The sequence below is a fragment of the Phoca vitulina genome, unplaced genomic scaffold (assembly GCF_004348235.1).
Source record: "Phoca vitulina isolate PV1807 unplaced genomic scaffold, GSC_HSeal_1.0 scaffold71, whole genome shotgun sequence".
NCBI classification, from domain to species: Eukaryota; Metazoa; Chordata; class Mammalia; order Carnivora; family Phocidae; genus Phoca; species Phoca vitulina.
Genome location: NW_022589774.1, coordinates 9,072,171 through 9,082,256, shown reverse-complemented (window position 1 = coordinate 9,082,256; position 10,086 = coordinate 9,072,171). Strand labels below are relative to the sequence as shown.

General features: G+C 42.9%; 1 long non-coding RNA gene across 1 annotated transcript in view; it reads left to right on the top strand.

Moving 5' to 3' along the window:
• Positions 1-6,780: 6,780 nt before the first annotated feature.
• The window catches only part of LOC116624835, a 36,736-nt gene continuing 33,430 nt past the window's right edge, over positions 6,781-10,086 (top strand). The window contains exon 1 of the long non-coding RNA XR_004297959.1: positions 6,781-6,844. This is a non-coding gene — a long non-coding RNA (uncharacterized LOC116624835). The remainder of the gene's footprint in view (positions 6,845-10,086) is intronic.

Genomic DNA, 10,086 nt, shown 5'->3' with positions numbered 1-10,086 from the left:
AAGAAAGATATGGTATTTCGACATTGAGAATAGCATGAGTAGGTGAAACCAAATAGCCTATCTGAGAAAACAAAAGCAGAGTGATATTGATGGGGTGGGTGTAGAGTGCAATAAGGGGTCTGTATGATAATAAGAGCAGTAACAGCTACGATGAACGAAGTACACTTTACCTACAAGACCACTAGTGCTTCATGCGCCCTGTGTTACTATTCACATGCTACAGCAAGAAACCCAAGAGACTACGTATGTGGTACGGTTTAGCTAAAATTCACCCCCAGGATTCTTCGACTCCACAGCCTACATCCTACACAGGTCCTTTGCCATGCGCCCTGCTGCATGTGGGCGGTGCTAAAATATTCTTACCTCATGGAGCTCTTACTGTAGCGCAGGGTGGCGAAGCCTGGATGTGGTGGGTTGGGTGGGGGAGGGGAGATGGCCTCGGCACCTGTTTGCTGGGGCAGGAAGTAAGAGGAAGCCACCTTAGCCACAGCTGGTGGTGGGCTGGGTCTTGCCGAGTAGAGGAAGCTGCTACCTCTGGGTGGTGTACGGTTCTGAGGTTAAGTCAAAGGAGTTTTATTTCCCTAATAATTCTTTCCCTTGGCTTCTCACACCCTCCTAACCAGTTTCCTTGCCACCCTCCTTCTCTCTGCAAATCATCTTTAACACCATCTAAATTTGACCTCCCTCACTTCCCTACTTAATGAAATTCTCCTGCAGATCCTCATTGCCTTCAAGATAAAGCCCAATTCTTCACGGTCCTTTGCTGGCACACAAAATGCTTCCTGGAGAGGGTCCTGCCTACCCACTTTGGCTCTTGGCTCTGTCTCCCGCCTGTAACTAGGCTCCCACACTCCATGGTCTACTGTCCCACACCTCATGTCTTTCCAGGTCCTGAAATTCCTGCCTGAAATCCCTGCCCTAATCTACCTGGAACTGTCTCAGAAAACTGGCTTTTCCCCTAAGCTACATGCAAACTCCTCTACCCCCCATACCACCACAACTACAACCACATTCTTTGAAAATCTACCTACTCTTCAGACTGGTGCACATACCACCTCCTCCAGGAAGCCTTGCCTGACTTCCTCAGGCTAGACTAAAGGCCTCTCTTTTGTTCTCTCAGCATCCTTTATATACACTTTGCTATCTATGCACTTGTTATTACTCCCTTCTAATTGGGAGTTAGGGTCAACTCCTAGCCTGGCTCTGCCTACTTGACCTACTTGACTTTGGGATAAAGCCCTTACTACTTGACCTTAGGCAAGTTACTTAACCTCTGATACCTCAATTTATTCATCTATAAAAGGGGGTGAAAATAATCTCTACCTTTTAAATATACTATGAAGATTAAAGGTATTAAAATGTTAAGAATATATTATAACATATATTAAAATATATTACATATTAGAATATATTATTTCATATTATAATTATATATCAAAACACAGTTAAAATATAGGTTAAAGTGCTGTCTACAATGACTTGCATAGTGTAAACACTAAATAAATGTCACTGTTATTATTCTGCCTATTATTATTGCTCATCCATACTAGACTCTTAATGCCTTGAGGGCAGTGATTTATTCAATATTTAGCCTACTACCTGGCATTTGGTGGGCATTTAGTAAATATTTGGTTCTATATCTCTCTTCTTTTTTCATTGTTGGCTTTGCCACTTCTGGTCCTGAAGTCTGAATTTTTTTTTTCTTTTTAAAAATTAAGATGAGAAGAAAGGGAAACAAAGATATTTGCATTTACATCTAGAGATTTCTCAGCCTTGGGCCATCATCCAGGCCCCAAGTGACTGCAGGAAGATGTTATTTCTAAAGATAAGAGAGCATTGGCACCTACCCCAGTCTTTCCCACCGGTCCACCTCCCTTGCCCCTCGCAGAGATCCCTTCCTGCCTTTACTGCCTCTTCGGCCACTTCTGGGATCTTTGAAGATTTTCAAAGAATATGGTCATAGTGGTGGTGGTATGGGGAGAAGAGGAGTGTGTATGTAGCTTGGGGGGGTGGGGGAAACTGACTTTCTGAGACAGTCCCAGGAGAGATTAAGAAAGATGAGGTTGTATATTTTCCCTAAGGGCCTGGAGGCTTAGAAAACTTTATCTGAACAGGAGTATCCACCTGATCCTGTAAGGCAGAGGGAGTGATCACTCCTGTTTTTGTTGAGCATTTGAAGTCCTGAGAATAGGGAGTTCATTCATCAGATAAGGGCTCAGGGTGCGTGAGGAGCTGGACTAGATAAAGTATTTACTGTGACTCTATCTTCCAAATCAATCTAGTATTAACTACGGCACAAAAGAATTGTTTAAATCCTGATTTGTGATTTTATTTATGTAAAAGATCATGCAAAGATATAAAACAATGAAATCATTTTGAATGAACTGTCTTTATTAAAGACTCTAAGTACACAAAAGGAAAAAGTGCAGTTAAAAACATATTATTGTTTGTAATATTTCACAATAAAAAAGGTTTAGTTCAGGACTTTTGCTCACTTTTGCATTGAGTTATCTTTTTTTTTCTTGCTGATTTCCAAAGTTTCTTTAATAATTCTGGCTATGATTGTAATTATATTTTCTCACCTAGATTTTATCCTTTTTTATGGTGTCCTTTGATGAACAGAATATTTAAATTTTCAGGAAGCCTATGTTATCACTCTTTTCCTTAAAGGATCGTCTTTTTTTGTGTTCTCTTTAAAAAGTCTTTGCCTATTCCGAGGACATGGCAATATTTTATGGTCTTCTTCTATAAGCTGCATTATAAAAGAGAACGTCCAGATGGCTAATACACCATGAAAAAATGTTCAGTATCATTACTGAGGAAAAACAAATGAAAACTATAAGGAGGTACCTCTCTACTGGAAGAGCTACAGATAAATAAATCCAACAAAAATGTACAACACTGAATGTTAGAGAGGATGTGGGGCGTGTGGAATTCTCATACCCTGCTTGTGGGTGGGTACATTAACACAGTAATTTTGCACAATCACATGGGAAAACTTTTGGGCAATATCTACTAATGCCAACATATGCTTACCTTGTGACTTAACAATTTCATAAATTAACACACAACAGAGAGGTGTAGACATGAGCACCAAAACACAAAAGCGATCACTGCATTTTTTAGTTATCATAGCTCAAAATTGGAAAGAGTCCACGTGTCTTTCAATAGTAGAATGGATAAGTGCATGTAGCAGATATATTCTTTTTTTTTAAGATTTTACTTATTTATTTGAGAGAGAGAGAGCGCGAGAATGAGCAGGGGGGAGGGGCAGAGGGAGAAGCAGACTCCCCACTGAGAAAGAAGCCTGATGTGGGACTCAATCCCAGGACCCTGAGATCATGACCTGAACCGAAGGCAGACACTTAACCAACTGAGCCACCCAGGCATCCCTGTAGCATATATATTCAATGGAATACTATACAGTAATGAGAAAAGACCGAACTATTATTGCATGCAAAAGCATATCTGAATCTCACCCAATTAATATTGAGCAAAAATAGCCAGACAGAAAAGAGAACATATTGTATGATTGTATTTATATGAAGTTTAAGAACAGAAAAACCTGGCCCAGTGAAAGAAGTTGGGATACCAGTTATCTTTGGTGGGGTGGGGTTGACTAGAAAGGGGCAGAAGGAAACTTCTGGGGTGCAGATAACATTGGTATAGCTTGATCTGGGTAGTAGCTTTATGGTTGTGTATGCTTGTGAAGATTGATCCAGTGTCACTCAAAGTTTTGGACGTTACTTCAATAAAGAGTTAAGGGGAAAAAATGTTAGTTAATAAAATATTTGAGTTGTAATTTTTACTATTCATTGACAATAGAAGTTGAGCGAGTATTATTTTGCTTACATTTGTGTGTTTGAAGAATGCAGCTTATTCAGTCATTCCAATTTTCACCCATCTGATGCATTTTGATATTGTCTGCAAGAATATCAGAGGACCTCCAGATCCCTTCTGGTCCTAAGATATAATGAATTGTCTGAGATCATGTATAGTAATAATAATATTACCCTTTGATTATGAAGGCAATACGATATAAAGACTTGTTTGAGGTGTGTATAATAACGGTATTGTCCTTGATTATAAAGGCTATCCTATGTATATATTTTGAGATTTTGTTCAGGAGTGTTGATTTGATTTACATTGACTTTGCATTTTTCTGCAGAAAATATTCCAAATATTTGGATCTTGTGTTATACCTTTCAAAGAGCTTTTCCATGTATTATGGATCTGCTTTCTGAGGGCTTAATATTCTAGTAGGAGAGACTGACCTTAAGCAAGTATGGATACAGGAGTGCTAAGAAGGGGACATAGAGTCTGATCTAAGGGTTCTAACCTAGCTTAGGGGATGTCAAAGAGTTCCCTGGAGCATCTGACATCTAACTTAGGATGAGTTTAATGTTGCCAGATAAAGTGGGACAATGGAAGCCATTTGGACAGGGAGTTAACACATTCCAAAGCTACAAGAATAGAGAGCTACATGTTGCATTGGAAGGAAAAAACAATCCAGTGGGTCAGACAAGAGAATTTGAGGTGAGATCTAGGAGCTGTTAGATGTGCAAGGCTCTGTTTGCCCTATTAAGGATACTGGACTTTATCCTAGGGTAAGATGAAGCCATTGGATGTTTTATTCAGCAAATACATTGATCGTATTTATATTTTAAGCAAATCAAATCAGAACAGGAACAACTGTCTCCTTTCAGTAGGACCCGTGGATAAGAAGTGGAGCTGGAACTAGAATGCAGCTCTCCAGGGGGCTGGTCCCTTACTGTATCAGCGTTTTTTCTCCCCATTGCCCACGGTTCTTGGTCACGCCACTTCAAAGAATGAAGAGGCAGACCAGACAGATGGTGGGCAGCAAAGCAAGCTTTATTGAGCAATAGCAAGTGATAGTACAAAGCTCCTGAGGAGGGAGGGGACCCGCGAGGGTTGCCATTGGAGTTTCCAAGTCTAGGGGTTTTTAATGGGCTTATTTAGTGGGCCGTTTTAATCTGATTAACCCTCCCTACGTCTGTCATCCAATCAGGTTTTTGCCACCTATCTATCCATGGGAAAGGGTGGAGGTCTCCTTTCAGGGTGGTGTAAGATCCTTTTAAGGTTGGTTTCCTCTTAGGGTGGGAGCTCCTTGTCCCTGACTGCCTGCCTTCCAGCTATCCTTCATCATTACTACCCTAAGTTCTCTATTCTTTCTCGGTCTCAGCCTAGAGTGAAAAGGGAACTTGGTGTGAGACGTGAAGTTTTAGAGCATAGCTGGTCGCCTTTCCCTTCTTTCCTGGTTCCTGGTTTCTGTATCCTAGACAGAGAGGAGGGCTGACTTCTTATATGGATTCATGGCAGACACCTTAACAGAGGAATCCATCCTGCAGGGCTTACCTCCACAGCAAGACTTTTTGATCCTTTTGGTTGATTTTATCTAGAAATACTTTTTTTTAAAAAAGCAAGAATTCCTCAATAATGGGTTCCCAAAAGACCCACTTGAAATTCTGTGAAAGGGTAAATGTCACCTTGGCGAGTTATAAAAGCCCATTTGTCTATTTCCAGCACATAGTGCTCAGGTTAATGAATTGGAAAGCAGAGGTATTTTCCAGGACAGACAATTGGTTTTTGAGAGGGAGAAGAAGGACAAGGGGAAGGAGGAGGAGGAAGAGAGCAAGAGGGAGGTGGGGGGGAGAAGGAGAAGGAAGAGGAGGGGGAGGAAGAGTTATGGAAATGTCACTTCTTGAAAGTGCACTCTATGCTCCTTGCTCTTACTTCTTCAGATCCATTAACTCCTGAAACCAGGGGAATATGCTTGTGTTCCCACTATTCTCCCGAAACCGCTCATCTCATCAAGGACTCCCTTTTTGCAAACCCAGCAGCTTCTTTCTGGTGCTCATGAAAAACCAACCGAGCTCCCTAACCTAAGAGCTCAAGGTCATGAAGTCCTATTAACTCTATAGCCAAGATCTTTCTTCCTGCTACATCACCCTTGACTTGTTTTCAACCTAGGATTTCTCTATGCCAGTGTATCCTTCTTCGTAGTTAACAATGATCACTTTTAAAGCACACATCTGATGAGCTCCCTCCTTCCTTTGAAGTCTATGAAGTCCCTGAAGGCTCCTCGTCACCTCCAGAATAAAGTGTCACCCCCTGACTGTCATTCAAAGGGCCATCCACAGTCAAGTCCCAGCTTACTTGTCAAGGGTCTGCCCCTCATTCCCCCTCCACACGGATATGCCGGTGGTGACTACCTCTGCTTTGGCCGTTGCTGTTCTGTTCCTCATGGCTTCACCCTCTCTTCACACCTAACAAACTCTTCACTCTTCAAAGCTGCCCCCTCCCTGTGACTTTTCCTGATGCCTGTCTTCAGTACGCAAGTGGAATAAACCATTTTCTTTGCTCCCACCGTGCTTTATACCTGCCTCTATGTTAGCAGTTACTGCAGGGTTTTATAACTCTTTACCTCACTCTTTGTGTCTTCCTCTCCTTTCCCGATTCCTCATTGTAATCTGCAGAGTGCCTGGTGTATAGTAAGCACTCAATAATGTGTATGTTTTAATGCTTCCTCCCTCTTTTGTTTCTGACCCCTTTTCAGTAAACTGATTAAAGGGGTAGACAAAGCCCAACTCATATTTTTCCCAGCTGAGCAAGTGCAAATGGACACAGCAGGCCCTGAGAAATAGTAATGAGAGTGAAAGATCAAGGGCTGAGAGAACAAAGAACACATTGAGCCTTTTTCAGTAGGGGTGACTGGAATTGCACCACCCCCAAGTGCTAGCTCAGAAAATAACAGTAATGCTTTACAGCCAGTCCCTTCTTACACTTTCCAAAGTGTAGGCCAGCTGGTGTTAACAACATCATGGTGAGTGAGCCAAATGGTGTATGTGTGTGCTGGTGGGCATGTTTTTGGTGAAGAGGGGGAGGTGTTATCTCTGTTTGGGAGGTGGGAAGCATGGCTGGAATTGGACAACTGATCCTCTAATGCAGGGTTGACCAACTTTTTCTGCAGATGGTTAAGTATTTTAGGCCTTCTTGTTCATATGCCTAAGCAGCCATAGAAGATATATGAATGCATCTGAGCTCATGCAGCTCCATGCCTTCTTGTTCATAGGCATAACAGTGCATATGAACTGCACTGTGTTGCAGAAAAACATTTGGAGGCTGAAATGTGAATTTCATATACTTTTCACGTGCTGTAAAATATTCTTCTTCTTTTGATATTTTTGCCCAACCATTTAAAAATGTAAAAAACATGCTTAGCTCTCTGGCCATACAGAAGTAGTTGTCAGGCAGGGTTTGGTCCAGCCATCATAATTTGCTACCCCTGTTCTAGTGCTGAGTCCATCACTTTACTACCCAGAGTAGCTTTGCTGGGAGTGAAGCCATGTGGAGAGTGCTGACCTTATGATACCATCATGGCAGCCTAACTTCCTTAGGGCTTGCTGAGTGCCAGGCTCAGTACATGTACTCTCTCATTTATTTTTTACCACAACGCTGAGCGGAAGGAACTAGGAGCATCTCTATTTTATGGGTGATCAAACTGGTCACCAGCTTGTAATTGTGAGAGCCAGGCTTTTGAAGGCTATTTGGGTCTGAGGTGCATGCACTTACCACTACCCCATATGGCTTCCTATGGCAAAGTATCATTGCTATAGAAATCATATGTGTTGGGTTATGAATACAGACATTTTTATCTGAAAGCAGTCAATTTTTCAAAAGAAAAACTGGAGACAAAGAAGACTGAAGGACAGATGTTCTCATATCCTGCTGTGGGAAAATTGGCTTGGAATCCCCCAAGACTTAATAACTTTTCTGAACTTGTTATCCAATCTTTCCCCCAGGAGTTTGGAGGAATGCAGAGTTAATCTTCTCACTCTCTAGAAGGACCCTCCCCTCACTGCCTTCCACTACCTCACACTGCTTCCTACCACCAAAACACACACACACACACACCCCCCTTAGGTGTGCATGTGAAACTACTGTCAAGCAATCTATTTGGTATTAGTATCTAAAGAACAAATGTCAACCTATTTTCACTTCCAGAAAGGGCCCTCCCGGGTAAATGCAAATGTGAGCAATACCTTACCTCCTGTAGGAATGTCCCACCACACTTCTGTGCATATTTTTTCTTCCCCTCTGCTTCCATAGTTTCTCCTTCTTGGGCAGTCACCCACTCTGGACCCAACACTGAGGGCTGCTCAAGGATCAGACCACTGTAACAGTGTAATGGGGGTGGAGGGGTGGCATGGAGCTGCATGAGCTCAGATGCCTTCTCTACACTTCTGAGAGGTCCGCTTCAAGCTTTTCTTCTCTACCCCTACCAGCCCCACCCTCCACTTCCTCCCTGACCTCGCAAGCTAGTTCCTCTATAAGAACTGGTGTGTGACTGTCACCCCCTCCAGTAGGAGCTGTAGGCTCTGGAGAAAAAGCCCAGATTGTTAGTTCAGGATAGAATTAAGTTGGGGGTGGGGGTGGGAGCTAGAGTTTGGGTGAAGGAGATAAGAGAAACACAAAAGGGAATGTAGAAGACCTGACAATGAGTAGACTAGGTTGGGGCTGGAGGGGGTGGGCTCCTCCTCCCTGAGCTGACTTGAATCTTGCCTCCTCTTCCTGGTTTTCTCCCAGCTTTTCTCTTTCCAACCTTAGAGGTCCTTGGAAATGTGCCAGGCCTTGAACAGAGCAGTTTCTATTAGAAATCCCCTTCTTGGCTCCTTGGCCTCACTCCCCTCCTCTTCCTGACTTCCTCCCTTTCCCATTTTGCTAATGAATCTTTTTGGAGCAAGGTCAGGGCGTGCTAGGGTTTGGGGCTCAGCTGTGGAGCCACTGGTGGGCTCTAGGCTTATCACTGATCTTGGTTCCTGCAGAATCTACGTGCCTGAACTACCTCTCCTGGTGGCTTTCAACTCTGTCTCTGCCCTCAGATAAGGGTAATGTCGTCCAGTGGACACTGTGCTGAGCCACAGGAAGGAGGGTGGAGCCATGGGGTCAGAAGACCTGAAGGCCTTTGTACTCAGCTTTTGCCTGGGCTTCTTGATGAGAATGAATTGGGGCAAGGTGATCTACATTTGAAAATCAAATTTAAAAAATTATTCCTCTCATCCAACATTACTAGAGTCACATTTTCTCATGGTAAAAAACATAACAACCACAACAACAACAACAAAAAACAACAAAATTTGGGCAGCACAGAGACATACAGGGGAAGAAAAAAAAAGCTAAGATCACCCATAACTCTACAACCTGGAAAAAACTTCTGGCATTTTGATGTATTTCTGATGGAGGATAGTTGTAAGGCAGGCAGGCAGGGAGAAGGGGCCCCCACCCTAAGAGGAAACCACCCTTAAAAGGATCTTACCCCACCCTGGAAGGAGCCCTGCACCCTTTCCCACGGGATAGATAGATGACAACAAACTGATTGGATGACAGGTGCAGGGAGGGTTAATCAGATTAAAACAGCCAGCCAATAAAAACCCATGAAAAACCCCAGACTTAGAAATTCTGGTGGCAACCGTCTCGGGTCCCTTCCCTCTTTGGGGGTTTTGTACCATCACTTCGCTATTGCTCAATAAAACTTGCTTTGCTGCCCACCATCTGTCTGGTCTACCTCTTCATTCTTCGAAGCACGTGACCAAGAATTGCAGGTGCCGAAGGAAAAGAAATCTTGTAACATTTCCTTCTACTCTTTTTCAATGCCTATTTTTGTCTCTATCTCTGCTAAAATACATGGTATCTGCCATTTGATGGCCTGCTTTCTTTCCCCCATTGCCATTCTTTTTTTTTTTTTAAGATTTCATTTATTTATTTGTCAGAGAGAGAGAGAGAGAGCACAAGCAGGGGAAGCGGCAGGCAGAGGGAGAAGCAGGCTCCCCACGGAGCAAGGAGCCCAAAGCGGGGCTCGATCCCAGTACCCTGGGATCATGACCTGAGCTGAAGGCAGATGCTTAACTGATTGAACCACCCAGACGTCCTTCCCCATTGCCATTCTTTTTTGAGTATTTCCCTGATAAAAATTCACCCAAAGCAATGATTTAATGAATAGACATTTGCCTTCCAAGACTAAGACAGTGTTCTTATCCAGGAATTAGTTTTAAATTTGTATTGATG